This window comes from Chelonoidis abingdonii, chromosome 17 (genome assembly GCF_003597395.2).
Source record: "Chelonoidis abingdonii isolate Lonesome George chromosome 17, CheloAbing_2.0, whole genome shotgun sequence".
Classification (NCBI taxonomy): domain Eukaryota; kingdom Metazoa; phylum Chordata; order Testudines; family Testudinidae; genus Chelonoidis; species Chelonoidis abingdonii.
The window spans coordinates 20,789,070-20,809,351 of record NC_133785.1 but is presented as its reverse complement, the minus strand read 5'-3'; the positions used below and the strand labels follow the sequence as shown (position 1 = coordinate 20,809,351).

The following is a 20,282-nucleotide window of genomic DNA, read 5'->3' as shown; positions in this document are numbered from 1 at the left end:
ATGGTCTGATCGCTGCTATGGGAGACAAATCGTTAGTATCCGCTCCGTTACAGAACACGAAAGCCCAAAAGCGTTGAATAAAAAATCAGGATACACACAGCGCTCTTGTTGGACAAGCGTAACTGGACCAGAGCACTCATGGCGCTATGAAGGGGGAAGGGGTACGAGACTCCACTATCCCCAGTCCACAGGCAGTCTCTGAAATTATTATGCATTCTGGCTGAGTCCCATTGTCTAGTGTTCAAACACGTGTCTGGCGTGGTTCAGGGAACAGCCTAGTTATATTCCCCCACCACCGTGAAAAAAAAAGGGAAGATTGCTGTGCTATGGCGTTTGCTCCCAATCACTCCGCGAAAAGGCCAGCCAAAGCGGTTGTCTGCTGCCTTCACAAACGGAGGGGTGAGGCGTACCCAGCACACCCGGGTGCAGTGTTTTCTGCCCATCAGGCACTGTGCACTCTACACGGACGTGAGGAAACTTATGGATCACTGAGGAACAGCTTTACCACAGTTGGCAAACCGCAATCCGTGAAATCGATGGTAAGCGTTTGGACCATGGACGCCAAACAATCGATTTTGGGATCCCACTGTGGACGCGCTAAACCGATTTTATTAGATCTGTTTTGTAATATCGGTTTAAGCTAATTCGAAATAATCGTGCAGTGTAGACGTACCCTTTGTTAGTAACAGCAGCAAGGGGATAACAGGGAATGAATGTAGGGAATTTACTCTGTCAGAAGAGAAAAGAAATGTGTGGAATTTAAATGTGCGATTTCTTCCTTACAACTAAATCATCTCAGTTTGGAAGACTTACTAAACATTCTTAGCCACTAAAGTGTCTTTATTTTGACAGCTGGGGAGGTAAATCATCCTCCTAAACATGGTAGAAAACCCCACTGGCCTAGCATGTTTAATTTAATTATTATTATTAGTTGTATTCCTGCATCACCTAGGAGCCTTAGCTACATACAAGAATTCCTGCTGAATTCCCTGCATCCAGTACAAATGTAAATACATTATTCCTATTGACATAATGTGCTTGGCACTGAAAAAAGATGTCTTTCCCATTTATTTCTACCCTCCAAGCTCTAGGATTTGAGGCTTTGAGGTTTATGTGTGATAAATTGTTCTTCCTGAGAGAAAACCTTTCAATATACTGCCTGTTTAATAATATTAATCCTTCCACTCAAGGCACCTTTCATCCAACCATTAATTAAGCTCTCTCAATGTCCCTGAAAATAATATATTATTATACTCATTTCACAAATAGTTAAACTGAGGCCCCCAAGATATTAAGTGACTTACCAAAGTCATAATGCAAATTAGTGGCAGAGTTGGGAACATAATTCATGGATCCTGAGTCTGACTCCTATTTGCCTGCTCTATCCACTGGACAATACTCATTCCCTTGTCTAAACACTGAAATGGTGTGGTTGACTTGAATTTCCCATCTCAAATTAGATAAAACCAGTGTCGGAGACATCTGCCCTTTCTATGATGGCTTCAGGAGAGAATTTCTGAAAAGCTAATTTATCTTGAATTGAAAGCCTGTGAGGCTATAATATTGTTTAGGAAAGAATTTCAGGAGTAGACGCAATCCAAAATGCTGCATTATTAATGATCATTCATCTTTAATTTGGCCTGCCCGCCGGTTACTAACCGTAACTGGTAGCACTCTTCATCTTAACTCACCATGTTATGAATGACAACCTGAAGAGCATGTTAAAAGAACGTAACCTCATATAACCTGACACTGTGAATACTAGAGTTGACCCTGAACCAAAACCTTGTTTCCAAACACTTGGGCACTTTGGATCTAGTTCAGACTCATCTCTAGTGAGTGATACTTTCAAAGTTAAAATAAGAAAGTTGTACCAAATAATAGCCCTTTCCATTTGTGTATTTTTCCTTTGACTCTGAGAAGAAAAAAAACCCCAAAACTGACCAAACTATTGTGGAAGTTTTCTGATCCATTCCGGCTGCTGAGAAGCCTGGGGAAGTCAAGGTAACACAATGACATATTGTGTGGTGTCCCCTCCCATCTTCTGCTTTTGTCCCTCACTCCAGGAAGAATATGAGAAAATAGCATAAGGATGGTCATACTGGGTCAAACCTATGGTCCATCTAACCCAGTATCCTGTCTTTTGTCAGTTGCCAGTGCCAAATGCTTCAGAAGAAGTGAACAGAACAGGGCAATTTATCTAGTGATCCATCCCCTGTCATCCAGTCTCAGCTTCTAGCAATCAGAGGTTTATAGATACGCAGAGCATGGGGTTGCATCTCTGACCATCTTGGCTAATAGCCATTGATGGGCCTATCCTCCATCTAATTCTTTTTGAATTTAGCTATATTTTTGGCTTTCTACTGCTATGAGCTACTTCTTTAGCTCAAGTGGTAGAAGCCCATGCTTTTAGTACTGAAGACTTGATGATGATGAACCATGATATGAGTAATTAAAGAGGTAACCTTGTAGCAAAGCATTTACTCCCTCAATCTCCTTACCAGAGAGAATCCCGCTGCTCTACTGGTGGTGAGGAGGTCGGTAACCTGGGTGGGAGATCTCTTTCCCTCTAGTGGTAGACAGGACCAAAGCAGGAGACAAGGCTGGCCCAGGAGTTGCAAAGCTTGCACTGGGTCATGGGTCCCCAGGTGGCCTCTAGTTTTGCTTGTTCTTGAGATTGGTCCTAAAAAAAATGAGTGTCTAAAGAGGCTTTTAGAATAGTTGTCTGTTCCCATTTCCTCCCATTCAGTATCAAATTATGAATTCTGGCTTTTCGCTCCTGTTGGCCTCACTTCCTCCTTGCTACTGTCAGACACCATTAGGCAGGCTTGGGGATCTGTGCTCTACGACTTTCATTTGACCTTCACTGCATTTGCTAATGCCAGCGTGCTACATCCAAGCTGCCATGTGAAATACTAAGCCGTTTGTAGGTATGACATTATAAGGAGGAAAAACTACTTTCTTTTTTGTTTGGATAAAGAATAATAACTGGTTCTTTCTTTCCCTCTGTCTCGTGCTATTAATAAAATGCATTTGAGAAATATACAAATATATAATACGTGTGGAGCTCATCAACACAACTGATCCCTGGTTAGAATACTTTCCATGCTGTGTGTCCCCATATAGCCCATCTTTCATGAACATGTGACCCAGAAGAATGTGTCATCAAGTAGTCACCAGACTGATGAAAAAAATTCAAGGGAAACTGAAGCAACATTGCCTCTTTCAACCTGCACTAAGCTTACTGCTAATGCTCTCTATAAGTTACTGTAACATTAAAGGGATTTTGGCAGCTTAGATTTACTCTAGTTTTATATTTTGTAAAATAGGCTTTTTATAAAATCTAAGATCCTTCCACAGCTTACAAAAAAAAATCTAAAAGACTAGGTTTTTTAAATAAATAATCATTCCTTTGCAGTGTTTGAAAGCCAAAGTTGCATCTTTAAGACACTCAATGAAAATGACTATTAATGTAAAACTGACATCACTCATTTGATTTTTTTTTTCATTGTACAAACTGAGAGAAATGCAAAAAAATAAAATAAACCAGGCATGAAAGAGAACAGTATGCTGGATTTTTAAAATTCCTCCACTATTCATAATCAAGTGTGTTGTCAGAAATACAAAGTAACAAAGGTGTTTGGTTGTGCAGTGTGCTTTTTAATTCGCCAGTCTCATTTTAAGTCTAATGTAAACATTTCAAATCAGGGACATTCAGAGAAAGATGAAACTCCATGAATAAACTGTTTTGTCTAGAATAGAAGACTCGAGAAAGAAAGAGTTCAAGAAGACCATTGAAGTCATCCAAGCCATCATCTTGCCAATGCAAGATTATTCCGTACGGGATATTTGCTAGAGTTTTACCCAGTCTAGTTTTAAATGGCTGCAATGATGAAGCTAGATATAGAAGCTGTTCCATTCTCTGCTGTGCATAAAATGTCCTTCCAATCTCTGTGCACCATATCCTTCTAAAACCCTACCTCTTCCTTATAGCCCACAAGTAGTGAGTTATCCTGTTTAAACAATGTAGTTATCAGGATATGTACCTACTAAATCAGATCTCATTATTGCTGTAACCCTTACCCTATTTTTCCCTTTTGCCTTTTACTTTCTCTCACTGTGTCAGGTCTAAAATTAGGTTGTCAGTACTTCAGGGCAGATATCATGTTATGTGTTTTCGCATGTTCTGTAAAGCATGTAATGGTTCCTCACTCTCCCGTCGGAAGGGAGGCCACTCAGTCCGGTCCTGTCTGACTAGGAGTCCTCAGGACCATCAGGAGCTCACAGTATGGCTGGACGACCAATAGTCACTGACAGGCTTTAGCCTGGATTTGGGCGGCTCAAGCTGCCAGCCCCTAAACAGAGTCTATACCAGGGATCGGCAACCTTTGGCACGCAGGCCGTCAGGGAAATCCAGTGGCAGGCCAGGAGAGTGCGTTTACTTGCAGCGTCTGCAGGTTCGGCTGATCACGGCTACCACTGGCTGCAGTTTGCCGCTCCAGGCCAATGGGGGTTGCGATCAGCCAAACCTGCAGACGCTGCAGGTCAACACACCGTGCCTGCCGGCCAGTGGATTTCCCTGATGGGCTGCATGCCAAAGATTGCTGATCTCTGGTCTATACAAACAGTCTATCAGTGGACTGGGGCCTGGGCTTGATGAGGCTCAGGCAGTCAGCAACAAAACAGTCCATAGGTGAGCTGGGGCCTGGGCTTGAGGAGACTCATACTGTCAGCAAACAAAACAGTCTCAGGGCTCACTTTAGCCTGGGCAGAGCTTAGGGCGACCAGACAGCAAGTGTGAAAAATTGGGACAGGAATGGGCAGTAATAGGAACCTATATGAGAAAAAGACCCAAAAATTGGGACTGTCCCTGTAAAATTGGGACATCTGGTCACCCTAGCAGGGCTCAGGCAGCCAGCAAACAAAATCTATAAGAGAGCTGGTATGGTAGGCTCCTTCTTCAGGGCTAGAGCTTCCCTGCACAGTATAGGGAATTGGCCACTCCGGGGGTAGGGCACGAGGACTCAGGCCCACCCTACTCTACTGTGTTCCATCCCATGGCTCTGGCAGGGGCAGGATTGGCTGCCCCTGCGTCGGTGGGGATCTAGCCACGACACGCTGACTGAGCCACACCTGGCTCTGCAGGCGGCTGCTCTGGGGCTGCCGCTGGGCCACTTCCTGCCTCCCTGGCGGTCGGTACCTGTGGCCTTCAGGCCTCTTCCAGCTTCTCGGGATACACAGTGGCAGGAACTCAGGGCCAGTCCTTGTCGGTGTCTGGGGATCGGCACCAGCCAGGCATAGGTTCTGCTCTGGGATTCTGCAGAACAGGCGGAGTGTCCTCCTTCTCTGCAGGCTTTGCCCCAGCTGTTCTGCAGGGCTGGCCTTTTATACTCCTGGCCATTCCCCGGTACTTCCAGTGATGGAGGCGGGGCAATCTAGGCTCCGCACTCCAACGAGAGTGTAATGGTCCCTCACTCTGCAGCTTGGAGGTGGGCTGCTTGGCCTCACTACAAGCACCTCACATGGTTTTGTGCACCACACATTCACTCCATAGTCATAATAATATGAACTGAACAAGGGATGAGGCAGAGGAGGATAAATCATTCTGAAGGCCCTGATGCCAAGTTTTTTGCAATCCATGGCAAAACTCCCATTGAGGTCAATGGTGCAGGATCAAGTGAAAAGGGGAAGATCCTATGAGGTGATACTGAGCACCTCCTGAATGGGGCCAACCATCCTCACACCTACTGACCTCAATAGGAGTGTGGTATGTGCAGCACTTTGTAGGATTGAGCCCTAAATCCACAAAACAATTAGTACAAGAACCATAAAACTCCTCAAACCACATGTCATTTCCCATCATGCAAAACATTAAGGGATCTTGATGTTACCGTAGGATTTTTTATATATATATCTATTTATTTATTTGCAAACATAAGAAAGACAGATAACAAAAAGAGTTAGATTGAGTCACAGCAGAGAAATGTACCTTCATGAGGGGAGATAAACCCATTTCACCAAGTGCAAATAATCTTTAAAAGATGATGGACTAATCTATGCTACATTTGTGTAGCTACTTTGATATGCAACACAGAGTCATCCTCAGTTTCTTCAGCTTTTGGTCAGTGTTTTCCCTTGTTTTACATAACAGCAGAAGAACATTACGCTGAGTAATAGAGTCCTAGTAAAATATCTTCAAAAAGCTTAAAGTAGACCTTTATATAAATATATTTCCTCCATATCTTCCCCACCAAAGCAGATCCAAAGGTATAGCAGATTTTTTTAGAACTAAAGTGGGAGAAAAGCTTGGTTTCAGAACAATCTACATGGCTCTGAAAGTCAATTTAAAAGATGAGTACCATTTACAACTTGGAGGCCCAGTTAGGGCATGGCTACACTTGCAGATGTAGAGCGCTTTGAGTTAATCCAGCCTTCATAGAGCGCAGTAGGGAAAGCGCTGCAATCGGTCCACACTGATAGCTGCGAGCGCACTGGCATGGCCACATTAGTAGCTATTGCAATGGCTACAGAGAGCAGTGCATTGTGGTAGCTATCGTGGCATGCAAGTGGCTGCAATGTGCTTTTCAAATGGAAGTGTTGGGGTGGAGTGTGATAGGGAGTGTGTTGTGTATCTGGGGGGGGAGAGAGTGGGGTTTTGGGGAGCTGAGAGCATGTCAGCATGCTGTCTTGTAAGTTCAGACAGCAGCAGACTCTCTCGCCCCCCACCACCTCTCTCTCTCACACACAGCATTCCACAGTAATGGTTGCTTTGTCTCGGAGCAGATAAGCATGCCGGATGTCAGAAACGAAGGTTTCAAAGGGCATATCCACATGAGGCATTGTCCTTCAGGATAGGTTATAGATCCTTGATGATAATAGAATGCAACTAGCCATCACCTTTACCCCCCAACTAAAACCTCTCCAGCACATCATCAAGGATCTACAACCTATCCTGAAGGACGATCCCTCACTCTCAGAGATCTTGGGAGACAGGCTAGTCCTCGCTTACAGACAGCCCCTGAACCTGAAGCAAATACTCACCAGCAACCACATGCCACACAACAAAAACACTAATCCAGGAGCCTAGACTTGCAACAAAGCCCGATGCCAACTCTGTCCACATATCTATTCAGAGGACACCATCATAGAACTTAATCACATCAGCCACACTATCAGAGGCTAGTTCACCTGCACATCTACCAATGTGATATATGCCATCATGTGCCAGCAATGTCCCTCTGCCATATACACTATGAAGATGCAATCATGCAAGATCTCTGCCTTTCAGATTCAGAAAGATTGTCAACAAAACAGCTTAACAAATAGGAAAGCATGAAGGCTGTGACAGACTGGGGACATGACTGTCAAAGCGGGAACTCTGTTTTGTTTCAGAGTCTCTACTTTATACTGTAATCTTTAGTTTGCAGTGTGATCTTGATGCTAAATTGCAACCTCTTTTGTAGATTGGAGCATCATTTTGTAGCAGGGGCTTGTCACCTAGTGGAAAGCCTATGTCTAACAAGCTATGACAGAGCAATCAGGGGTCATCAATACTGAATTACCTTAGTCTATTGGAACAACGGGGTTTCTAGCAATAGGGCCACTGACTTTCAATGACTTTCCACACAAAAAACAGATGGGAGATGAGGGCTGGAGCCCAGAACTTCCAGGGCTGAAGCTCTTTGGACAAAGGATGACAGAGCCTGTGTTAAAAGAGGGATGCTCCTCTAAGCAAGGGCCAGACCACTGCCAACCAGACTGTCTAAGGAAGGCAGGAAAGGCTTCCTAGCCTGAGGACACTAACCAAATCCAGGACTCAAAGGTGGGGTGAGATCAGACTCCAGAGTTTACATTAAGGATTTTGTTGTTTTTCATAGATCTGTAACGCTCTAGAGCTTTCAAGATTAAAGTTCCTGTAGCCTTTGCTAGCCTGTGTTCCTTGCTTGCCTTCCGTGTGCTCCCTGAAGGGGTTAATCAGGAAGCCCAGAGCACCCACAGCAAGGTGAAACTCTGAGGGACCATATATACATGATTTGTGGGAGGACTAGTGTGCTAGTTTGAGGGCCTAAGATGGTCTCACTGAAGGGTCCTGCTGCCCAAGAAAGGCATCAGATAGAGGGTCTGCACCTGAGAGTGTTCCTGAGGAACCAAGAACTAGGAACAATGATCATTCATCATCCAGATCCAGGGGGCTTGCAAGCACATGGAATTCAGTGGTTGGGTCCACTATCAACAGGCTGGTATCCATCCAGACAGATGGACAGGGACAGGAAAGGAAGTATTTCTTCACACAATGCACAGTCAACCTGTAGAACTCCCTGCCAGAGGATGTTGTGAAGGCCAAGACCATAACAGGGTTCAAAAAAGAACTAGATAAATTCATGGAGGATAGGTCCATCAATGGCTATTAGCCAGGATGGGCAGGAATGGTGTCCCTAGCTTTTGTTTGCCAGAAGCTGGGAATGAGCAACAGGGGATGATGATTACTTGTTCTGTTCATTCCCTCTGGGGCACCTGGCACTGGCCATTGTCGGAAGACACTATACTGGGTTAGATGGATCCTTGGTCTGACCCAGTAGGGCCATTCTTATGTTCTTAGGCTGTGACTATAGTAATTGAGGATTTTGTGTTGAATGAGAGAAAGATACAATACACATAGAAAAGATTCTTGCCTTTTTATGCTATCTTTTCTGATGTTTCTGCTATGTCCCCAGTTACTGAGGGCTCCTTTAATCAAAATTCTGACTGATCAAAATTCGGACTGGCCTGTCTCCCAAGATCAAACTCAGTAATTAAGTTCATGACTATGAGCTTGATTGTGTCTACACTGCATGGGTATCCACCCAGTACTCTGACTAAACCCCCAAAATTGTGTCCGAATATACAGTTGATTCACCGTAAAACATAGGAAGAATTCCCTGGGGTGCAAAGTGTTTTTTGTTTTTTCCAAACTCTTGATCAGAAAACTGAAGGCAATATCTCCAGGATCTTACCATGCATAAACTATTGCCCTATCCATTACCATGCAAAACCATTTGGCAATACTGGCCTATTGCACAGGTTTATACCTTCAGCTAAAGACTCTCTTCTTCATTAGGTTAGATGTCTGGCACAACTGCAAGACTCCCACAGAGTTCAGTGGGGCCACGGTATTACAGATGGTCTCTACCTTAAAGATTTGACAAGCTACGGGCTCCAGCCATACTGTCATGGCTATTCCCAGTGACATCAGTGGGATTATTCACACTAGTGCTCCTCTCCTGTGTGTATGTGTGTGTGTGTGTGTATATATATATATATATATCTATGTTTATTTACATAAATAACATAAGCTACATATGTTAAATATGAAGCTTGTAAGAACATGGTGAGAATTTACCTTGCTATAGATCAGGGGTTGGCAACTTTTCAGAAGTGCTGTGCTGAGTTTTCATTTATTCACTCTAATTTAAGCTTTTGCGTGCCAGTCATACATTTTAACGTTTTTAGAAGGTCTCTTTCTATAAGTCTATAATATAGAACTAAACTATTGTTGTATGTAAAGTAAATAAGGTTTTTAAAATGTTTAAGAAGCGTCATTTAAAATTAAATGAAAACGCAGAGCTCCCCGGACCGGTGGCCAAGACCCGGGCAGTGTGAGTGCCACTGAAAGCCAGCTTGCGTGCCGCCTTTGGCTCGCATGCCCTAGGTTGCCTATCCCTGCTATACATCAACCTGTGGATTCATTTGGATCTAAATTTTATAGGTCCCCATCTTTATAATAAGCTGAACTGCCTCCCCATTAACTTCAGAAAAGTTTACATTCAGATCTGAAATGTGTGTCTCCAGCCTGTCCCTATGATATTCATTCTGAAACTAATTGAAGGAGTCTGACAGCATCAGTCAGATAAGATGGCTAATGTTCTCTTAACAGCCTAAAATGTCTTTAAAATGTGAAAATATTCTGTGTAGGGATGACTCAGAAATTACCATCCTTGCCAACTTGGAAGGCCCTAGGACATTTGCTTCAAATGGTATCTGCGTAACAAATGTATAGGTCACATTTACATACACAGTTCCATACATAATGAGATTAAAGGTCACAGCTTCTCAGAAAAAAGTCTAGTTAATATTGCTATATAAAAACTGTCTGTTGTTCACAAATAGAAAACTCGCATTCCACCGGGGTTTCATTAGATGAATGGAGCTGTCTGTATCCGCCACAATAGCAAGAAGAGCTGCATGTTTATTTTTTCCTGTATTTATTAGAAATTTTTACCATGCTTAACTGTTGAAGCTGGGCACCTTCTATTCCATATGGCTGGAAGTTGAAGTTAGACAAATTCAGACTGGAAATGAGGCCCCGGCCCACCTCTTCTGCGTGAGGCCCCACACCTCCCACCCCTGCCCCCTTGAAGCCCAGAAACCTCTTCCTCTCCACCCCCCATAGCCGTCAACCTCCACTCCAGCCCAGGGTCATTGTAGCACCTCCAGGTCCAGAGCGCTGGGTGGGCGGCGCACAGGCTCCCTCCCCACCCCTGGAGCACCAGGTGGCCCCAGCCCCTGATGACTTCCTAGAAAAGGAGCAGCCTGCCTGGGCTGGGGTCAACCAGAAGCAGGAGGGGGCCTCGGGGCGGAACATGTGCAAGGCCACATAGGGCTGTTTGGGAAGGAGGCACAGCTTCCCCAGCCTATTATATGCACCACCCATGCAAAATTGGATGTATTTCTATCAGATCTGCTCTAGAAATTATTTGGGGAAGTTCTATGGCTGGTGTTAGGGGCGGGGATCAGACAATGGTCCCTTCTGCCTTGAAATCTATGACTCTCTGAATCACATAGAAGACTGAGGAAGGTATTGACTTAAGGTAGCCACTGGTGCTTCCCCAAAATACAGGACATCCCCACCCTAGACAACATATGCCTGCTCCCACCTGCATTGACCCCACTTGTGTGTGCCCACTTCCACCTGCATCAGCGCATTTGCATGAACCCACTCCTACCTACGTAAGCCCATCTCCACCTGCATGGGCCTACCTGTGCCTGTCTCATTCCACACAGGCACCGCTTCCACCCCCATCCCAATTGGTGTCCTCCTGTGTCCATAGGCCCCTCCTGTCTTCTCTCATTTCCACTGGACAAAGCCATAGCTGGTGCTAAGTCCCTACCTGATAGACACAGTGCTTCACAAAATTAGAAATAGCCTCATAAGGGATAATTAAGGGCCAGATCCAAAGTCCACAGGAGTCTTTCCATTGTCTTCAACGGGACTTTGGATCAGACCCTAAAAATGTCGGACCTGATCCTGTACACCTTACCCAGGGAAAGCTCTCATTGACATCTATGAGTTTCAAAAGGGGTGGAGGAATGGGCCTTTAAATATGTGTGGCATCGCTTGGCTAAGAAAAGAACATGATAATTGTTTCTTTTAAAGGTGTCAACACCAAAGACACAGAGGATTTATGGACAGTATAATTAGTAATAGGAAGGCCCTAAGAAAGGGAAAATTTACACTGCATATCAGTTTAAGCTTCCTGACAGTGGGCTCTGGTGGTCTGAGGAATAGTCTCCCTCGGCAAGGATGGTAACGGGGTATTTGAAGGGGACTTCTGAAAATAGACTGGAAAACCAACTAATAAACATACAATGGAGATGAAGTCTATGCTAATGGGGAGATGGACTGGATGAGCTAATAGGGTTTTTCCATCTGTAGATTATATTTTTCCAAACTGAGCAATCATTTGAGTCATCCCGCCCAGCCATCCCACAAAATGTATGTCCTGTGTGTAAATTGTACACAAGTTCTTTACTCTGGATGGAAACTAGTTGTGTGTGAAAATGCTGAGAGCATTACTGAATTTCATCACAAACTATTTGTTGCTGTTTTTTCTAGGCCATTTTGGGACAAATTTTATTTCCATACATATTTATATATGAAAGTAACTGTCATAAACAGATAGCTAAGGGTTAATGTTTCTTTTACCTGTAAAGGGTTAACGAAGGGAACCAAACACCTGACCGGAGGACCAATCAGGAAACCGGATTTTTCAAAGCTCAGGGAGGGAATGTTTTGGTTGGGTGTCTTTTGTCTGTCTCTCGGCTATGAGAGGGATCTTTCTATCGTCAAGCTTCTAATCTTCTGTTTCCTAGTTGTAAGTACAGGTATAAGACAATATAGGTTTTAATATTGTTTTTGTATTTACATGTGTGTAGTTGCTGGAATGTTTAAATTATACTTCTTTTTTAAATAAGGTTGTTTATTCATTTTTTCTTTTAAGCAATTAACCCTGTATTGTCAGCCTGATACAGAGACTATGTTTATGTGTTTTTCTTTCTTTTTATATAAAGCTCTCTTTTTAAGACCTGTTTGAGTTTTCTCTGGGTAGGCTAAGGAATGAAGGGAAGGGAAATTCTCTTTGTGTTAGATTTACGGAGGGTAAATCTTTGCAGCCTCAGGGGAAGAAGGAGGGGGGGAGGTAAATTGCCCTCTCTGTTTTGCATTCAAGGAGTTTAAGTACAGTATCGCCCAGGATAACCCAGGGAGGGGGAGCTGGGGATGAGATAAAGAGGAGACAAGGGGAGGAGGTTGTTTTCCCTTTGGTGTGAGACTCAGGGCCTCTGAGTCTTGGGGTCCCCCAGGGAAGGTTTTGGGGAGACCAGAGTGAGCCAAAACACTGGAATTTTTGGCTGGTGGCAGCGATATCAGATCTAAGCTGGTAATTAAGCTTAGAGGGTTCATGCTAGCTTCTCAGTTTATGAATGCTAAGGTTCAAATCTGAGTAGGAAGCTACGACAGTAATACACTTGAAATGTTGCATGCATGAAAATTGATATCTGTCCAGATGAATTATATTCAACTTTTAAAAACATCAGTTTATTTAAATTTTAAAAAGTAAGATTTTTGCAGGGAATGGATCATTTAATTAACTTTTGGAAACATCCTACTGGGGCAAGGCCCCATGAGTTTATACTGCACCTGCTCGGGGCTCTGGGGCTGTTACCTCACTACAAATAATAGACTAGAAACTGACTTTAAACAGTAGCGAAACTGATACTTTCAAGTCACTTTCACAGTATTGCCAACCCCAAAAGTTAATAAATCATGAATCAGACTCACCAAAAATCATGAGATTGGCTTTAAAATCATGACATTATGTAAAAATAATTGATTTGGTGTTCTTTTTATTCTGCTTTTTGAGCCTCTAGGGTGCACTGGGGTCACATTTTGAAGCTTTCTCCACAGCCACAAGGGCTAGAGACTTCATTTATCTTTAAGAATGAAGGCTGAAATCATCACATATCACTTGACCCCAGGAGCTGGGGCTTCAAGGAAAACAATTATCATGAGACTCATGACAAAATCATGAGAGTTGGCAACATGGCTTTCACTTCTATTTAAAGGCTAGTTACTTTTCAGAAGGCTCTTAAACACAACACTACAGTGACTGAGTTGCAGTTCTCATGGGAGAATATTTAAAACCAAACACTAAGAAAATTCAACATTTTAAAACTGAGAAAAAAATTGAGACTTCTGAGGTATATCTGGGCCACTGCAGGCAGGAACAGAATATAAACAGGCACCAGAGTTCTGGGCAGCTCTTCCTCTTGAAAGAAAGTTGGAGGGTCAAATCTTCTAGTCCTTAATCAAGTAAAACTTCTGTTGCATCAGCACCTCCACTCACAGATATTAACATGTGCACAATAACTATACACTGTGACAAAGTTCCTCCTCTACCTTGGTGGGTCCTGCACTTATTGGCAGATTTGCTCACCTCACAGATTCAACCTGTGGATCAGGAAACAGCCCACAGACCTTCCCCTCTGATAGAAGCCACAGTCCAGGTCAATTCCTCCTGTGTCTGATCAGGAGTTGGGAGGTTTGGGGGGAACCTGGGCCCACCCTCTACTCTGGGTTCCAGCCCAGGGCTCTGCGGACTACAGCTCTCTAGAGTGCCTCCTGGTACAGTTGTACAACAGGTACAACTCCCTGGGCTACTTCCCCATGGCCTCCTCCTAGCACCTTTTTTATCCTCACCACAGGACCTTCCTCCTGGTGTCTGATAACACTTGTACTTTTCAGTCCTCCAGCAGTATTGCTGCTCACTCTCAGCTTCTTGCACACACTTCCTCTTCTCCAACTCCCCTTTGGGTTGACTAGAGTGAGCCCTTTTAAAGAACCAGAGGGGCCTTAATTAGAGTCAGGTGCTTAACAGCCTCACCTGACTCTTAGCAGGTTAATTGGAGTCAGGTGTTCTCATTAGCCTGGAGCAGGCCCTGCTCTGGTCACTCAGGGAACAGAAAACTGCTTATCCAGTGGCCAGTATATCTGCCTTCTACTACTCTGCTGTACCCAGCTGGCTTGGGTCTATCACAACACTTCATACTTAAATATCTGAGCCATTTTATACACATTGGTTCAGGGACTACATTTTCTGGCATGTTCTGAACCGTACTGAGTGCACAGATGGTGCTCAGCGAATAATACAAATCATGACAATAATCAACTTTATGGACTCTGTGGATGCAATTTCTATTCTGGAATTGTCCTGGATACAGCTGAAAACCTAAGAATTTGAGGCATAAACACATCTGATACTCATATGACACTTTCTCATTCCTTCCTGTTTTCAAACTCAGAAATAGTTTTCAGTTAAAATGTAAAATTACACAGCAGCCATTGCTCCACAGCCCAGCCTGGGGCAAAATTGCCACCCCTTGGCGGTTAAGTCATCTTCTCTCATCTGACTCTCATTCTCTCTCGTTCTTTCTTCATCCTTTCTGACTTCTATGCTGCTTTGTCAGCATGACGTCCTTCGCGACTGCTGGGACCATTTGCTGGAGTCTCAGAGAACTGGCCTCCGTTGCTGTCATCTATCGGAGCCCTCTTTTTTTTTTCAGCATGCAGCAGAGAGATAGGTTGGTTCAGTGGATAGAGAGCTAGCGCTGAGACATCTGGGTTCTACTTCTTCCATGGACTTTCTGTATGACCTCAAGCCAGTACCTTAGGGACAGAGTTTCAAAGCCTTTTAGGCACCGAAAGATGCAGCTGGGCATCTAGTGGGGTTTACAAAGTGCCCAACCTTCTAGGCATTTTTGAAAATCCCACTTGGTGCCTAAATACCTCACTAAATGCCTCACTGCTCTATCTGTACAATGGGGATAACAGCACTGCTCTACCTCACAGAGGGGCTGTGAGGAGAAATAGGTGGGACATAGTGAGGTACTCAGATACCATGGTGATGAGGCCGCATAAGTACCACAGGTAGAGTAGGAACCTCTCTAGGCCACTGCTATCCCTTTCCTAGGTTTTGGCCCCTTCTTTTCACCAATGCCCCTCAAACCTGCCTCTTTTTTGAACGTAACCTTGTCTCTGAGGGCTTAGCTGTATTTCTTCTGAGTCCCCTCTGTTTTCTCTTCAACACCTCAACCCTCTGCAGAGAGATTCCTGTTTTACAGGCTCATCTAAGGACTGACTTCTTGATCCTTAATTTAATTACCACTCCTTTCTTATCTTAATCACCCTGCCTCTGTTTGTAAACAAAACACTGCCCCAGGCCTACCTCTCTTCTGCACAACTCACATTCCAGACTAATGTTGTGCTGTAGTTAAGGGCTCTGCCTGGGAGCACACGTCCGGTATGAAACTTGGAGGGGGAGAGGGCAGGACTCTTCCCCGCCCGACCCGGTGCCCAACCTAAATGGTGCCCCTACATAAAGGCCGATGTTGATGGCACTCTGTCGACATAGCTTCTGCCCCTCATGGGGGGCTGGAGTAGTTAAGCCAATGTCGACTTAGAGAGGCGCCGCTTGTAATTAAGAATTCAGTGTCCCTTGCAAAATCAGATACTTTGAAAAATAAATCCACTCAGGGCCCACTGGCATACAGGTGTATTTCCTTTGGGTGCAACTCATGTCCATATTGCCCAAGTGGCCAACCAATAGTCAGAGCCTTGCAGGTTGTTTCTGTTAGGGTGAGAAATTGGTGTTCTGAGTCAGGCATATTATTGGTCTGAGCTTGTTTACTTACAGAAATGTCCACAAAGTCCTGTTTTCCTGAACACAGTAGAAACCACTAACAGCAGGCAATTTCCTTGCTCAGATATCTCTGCCAGTCCAGCAAGTTCTGTGCCCAAGAACCTCTGAGTCTCTGCTTTTCCTCAGGGTCACACTCACAATTGCTTCTGCTGGCTTTCTCTGTCTCCACCACACACCATCTGCAATCAAAGTCGTCGCCCCTCTGTTTGCAGCCTGAGAAACCCCGGGTCCACACAAGTTAGCTCTGAGCTGCCAAGCAGTTTAATATACAGTACCTTCCTTCTTAACTTGTGCACATTTGATTTTAAACATTAACTTTAATAAAAATGTTAAATTTCTTTTTACTACATCAAGGGAACTGATTGTGCTTTTTGTTGAGCCTGGAAGAGAGTTCTTGTCACACCACTGGCTCTAATGAGGTCTGAGAATACAGCTGGATCTAAGGTGCACCTGCTGGCATTCCTTAACACCTTTCAGCATAACACTATTAAATAGTAAGCAAATACTGTACCATGGCATTGATTTTCCCTCTGTGTTTCCTACCTTTAGCACATAGACAGCAACAAAAATATTTATACCATACTGAAGTAGACATTTGCTTTTTAATGATGCCCCAGGTTGCTGTGTTAACATCTGGGGCCAATTTCCTACACTGACGGACACAAATTCTATTGCTCCTGCTACCTTCCTTCCTGACCCTACTGAACTTCTCTTGCTTCCTCCCTTCGTGGGTCAAGTGAGGTCAGGGGCAGCTCTAGACATTTCGCCTCCCCAAGCAGGGCGGCATGCCGTGGGAGGCGCTCTGCCGTGAGGTCCACCTGAGCCGCGGGACCAGCGGACCCTCCGCAGGCACACCTTCGGGAGGTCCACTGGAGCCGCCTGCCGCCCTCCTGGCAACCGGCAAAGCACCGCCCATGGCATGCTGCCCCAGGAACGCACTTGGCTTGCTGGGGTCTGGAGCCGCCCCTGTGTGAGGTGATTGCTGCTTTCCATTAAATATGGCAAGCCAGGCTCGGTGGACGTTACTCTATGCTCCATTTTGTGACACAGTCATTCCTTTCATATCAAAGCTAATTTAGCATCATAAAAACTGCATGACTTTAAAATACGCTGTGTTTGTTTTTCAGATTTACTGGGAAAGCAAACTGCAGCCTCAACTCTCAGCAGAGGCTAGTGATCTAGGAGGCCATCAGCTTTGGGAGGCCTACTTTAAGGCATCTTAAAGCAGTCCGATTCTTGGGGAGAGACGAGGGTGTCCTCAGCTCTTTCTGAAAATCAGGCCCCATTTAGGTGTCCCAAACAGGGCATCCAATAATTGAGGATCTCAAATCACGGGTCGTTGCTGAAAATTTGGGACAGCAAGACTTATTGCTGTGTCAGGGAGTGACTTGAAAAATCCCCAGCTCTCGGAATGCAGAGACTTTAACCCAAACTGTATTAACATTTGAAATGTTCACAAGTGGTGGTGGGACATACCTCAAATACACCCCTCCTAAAAATTGTAATGTACATTTATAATTTTAAGGCCTCTTGTGTCTTTTGTTCTTTGCGCAATATTTGTAATGTAAAGAAATCACACTGGCACCGTGGAGTTCAAATTACTGTTTACTAAACATTTAACAGGTAAGGCCTAGCTACAGTGGTTTCTGAAACATGGAAGTTAGTGGGGGCCATTAGAGGGCTCACAAGCTGTTTAAAAGGATACTTAAATATTCCCGTCCACTTCAGGGCCATATATTAATTCAGTTAAAATCATGCACACCTTCTATATTTCAGGGTTTGGGAGCACTAGAAGGAGACCTTTCAGCTACTCCTATGCAACACTAAAGCAGAATATGGCCCTTATGTTTTACCATATCACTTTATAGGTACATTAGAAAATATGTTTTCCCCTCTCATTCTTCATCACCACTACTGACTCTTATTTCTGGTTAGTAGCTGCTGTTTCCCATGGATCCACCTCCCCACCCTCTTTCCTTGCCCCTACCTCACTTATCTTATTTCTTTCTTTTACAGTTCCCTTTCTCTCACCTCCCTAATTTTGATAGAAATGAGCCTGCAGGTTTATGAGACTCTTCTTTTTAAAAAACACAGCATCCTCCTATAAATCGTGTTTTCTCACCTTCTTTAAAAGTCTCTTTTGTTGCTGTTTGACCATTAGTGTAAAGAAAAAGAATATTCCAGTGGGTCTTCACTTAATTGATCATCCCTCTGTCTAGATCAGGGGTAGGCAACCTATGGGACATGTGCCAAATGCGGCACTCGAGCTGATTTTCAGTGGCACTCACACTGCCCAGGTCCTGGTCACTGGTCCGGAGGGGCTCTGCATTTTAATTTAATTTTAAATGAAGCTTCTTAAACGTCTTTAAAACTTTATTTATTTTACCTACAACAATAGTTTAGTTATATATTATAGACTGATAGAGAGAGACCTTCTAAAAATGTTAAAATGTATTACTGGCACGCAAAACCTTAAATGAGAGTGACTAAATGAAGATTCGGCACAGCACTGCTGAAAGGTTGCCGACCCCTGCTTTACACCTACACACAGTGGGTGCAAAGCAATTATTCAGTCAGAATTCTCCATTCACTCATGCCAGTAGTAGCCTTTGCACAGGTATAAATGACAACACAAGGCCCAGAGGAGGGGAGAAAGAATCGGTTCGCAGGAGTGCAATGAAATAGAAAGAATGACTTAAATTGATTGCTGGCATCCCCTAATTTTGGAGGTAGAGTGTTTAGATGGACTAATCATGCTAGGCAGAGCCACACAGAATATTTGTACGTAACAAGATGTTCTTTGTAGCTAAACTGCAGACAAACAATTCGGTGGAACTGCAGTCTGGATTTGCTGCTATGCTTTCTGGCCTCATTCTCAGATTCAGTGCTTTTTAAACTGTCTCTCTTCAAGGTAGTTCCATGGCTGCAACACAACATAAGATGTCAGTTCCTCGAACCTTCCCCTACACAGCACAGATCTGACCTAGTCCTATGACTATTGTCCTAAATTTACTGCTGCTGTTTAACTTTGCAGCTGACCTCAGTATATTCCAATATAACAGTTTTCAAGCAAATGCAAGCAGACAAAGTATCTCAGCTCTGAGGCAACACGCTAGAATTTAGAGAATAAGCAGCAGATGCTAAAAAGTACCCGCAGCACCCTGGAGCATCTCAACCTTTGTACCTGTCTCTGGCAAACACAGACCATCACTCTTTGGTACAAGGGAAGAACATGAGCTCCAATTCTTTTGTATGTGCTACAAGAGTTAACACCCTTTATGGAGTTAAAGGGGTCAAGGCACAAGAGGACATTGCAGAAGGTGAAAGGATTTTTATTTGTTTGTTTATCTTTGCTCTGCCTGTGCTACCCTGGCTTGTGTGTGAGTATGTGAGCCAAACAGGTATAATCCCATATTACAAGGAATCAGCCTCCATGTGAGGTTTAAGCATCTGACTCTGGCTGCTGCCAAAAAGAGAGATTAGACTGAAAATGTTGCAGCATGAAAGACAACCATTGAAGCCTGTACCAGAGCCTTCTCCCCCCAACCCCTGGCCTCACAATGAGAGGCAAAGCCCAGCAGCCTGGCACTGCGGTTCAGCAGATGAGAAAAGCAGTTAAAGCTTCTTTGGAATGAAACAGGATCCAGATAACAACAAGAGGCAGATCTTATTTGGAGTCAGGGGGCAAAGTGCCTCCTGTAGCCGTTTGAATGGGGCCATCCCCTTGAAACGCACAGCGGTTTGTAACGTCTTGCTCATCTTCCTGTAACTGAATCAGTCTTCTTCCACTACCTGAGTTTGGCTGACATATACCATAAGAACCAGGTTTATTCTAGGCAGATTGCTGCCTGAGAAAAGTCAGTTTCCTCCACAGGCCTTAAGAAAAGGAAATCTTTCCACTAAAGCTAGAGATTCTGGACGTAGGGGTTTCTTCTACAGAAAAAGACTTGAAATGTATATTTCGGTTGTATGAACGAAACCTACATGAAAAATCATAACTAGGAACTTGATCCTAGTTATTCAATTCCTGCACTTCTGGCAGGGATAGGAAGCAGGGATGAAGTTTGCTTTAAAGCCACGTTTGTGCTCCCCAGATTCTGAGCTCATGCAGAAGGTCTGGCCAGGGCCGGTGCAATCATTTAGGCAACCTAGGCAGTCGCCTAGGGCACTAGGATTTGGGGGGTGCCATTTTCTTCACCAGCAACCGCAGCGGCCGGATATTTGACTGCCCCTGTTGCCACCAGCATTTAGGCGGAGGGAGCTGGGGCA

The 20,282-nt window shown here is 44.2% G+C and overlaps 1 protein-coding gene and 1 long non-coding RNA gene across 3 annotated transcripts in view; one reads left to right on the top strand and one right to left on the bottom strand.

Moving 5' to 3' along the window:
• Window positions 1–20,282, top strand: part of CHCHD4 (coiled-coil-helix-coiled-coil-helix domain containing 4) — a 352,177-nt gene that overhangs the window by 109,311 nt on the left and 222,584 nt on the right. The gene's annotated exons all lie outside the window — the stretch shown is intronic.
• LOC116827083 (uncharacterized) overlaps window positions 1–20,282 on the bottom strand; it is a 67,595-nt gene that overhangs the window by 43,554 nt on the left and 3,759 nt on the right. The gene's annotated exons all lie outside the window — the stretch shown is intronic.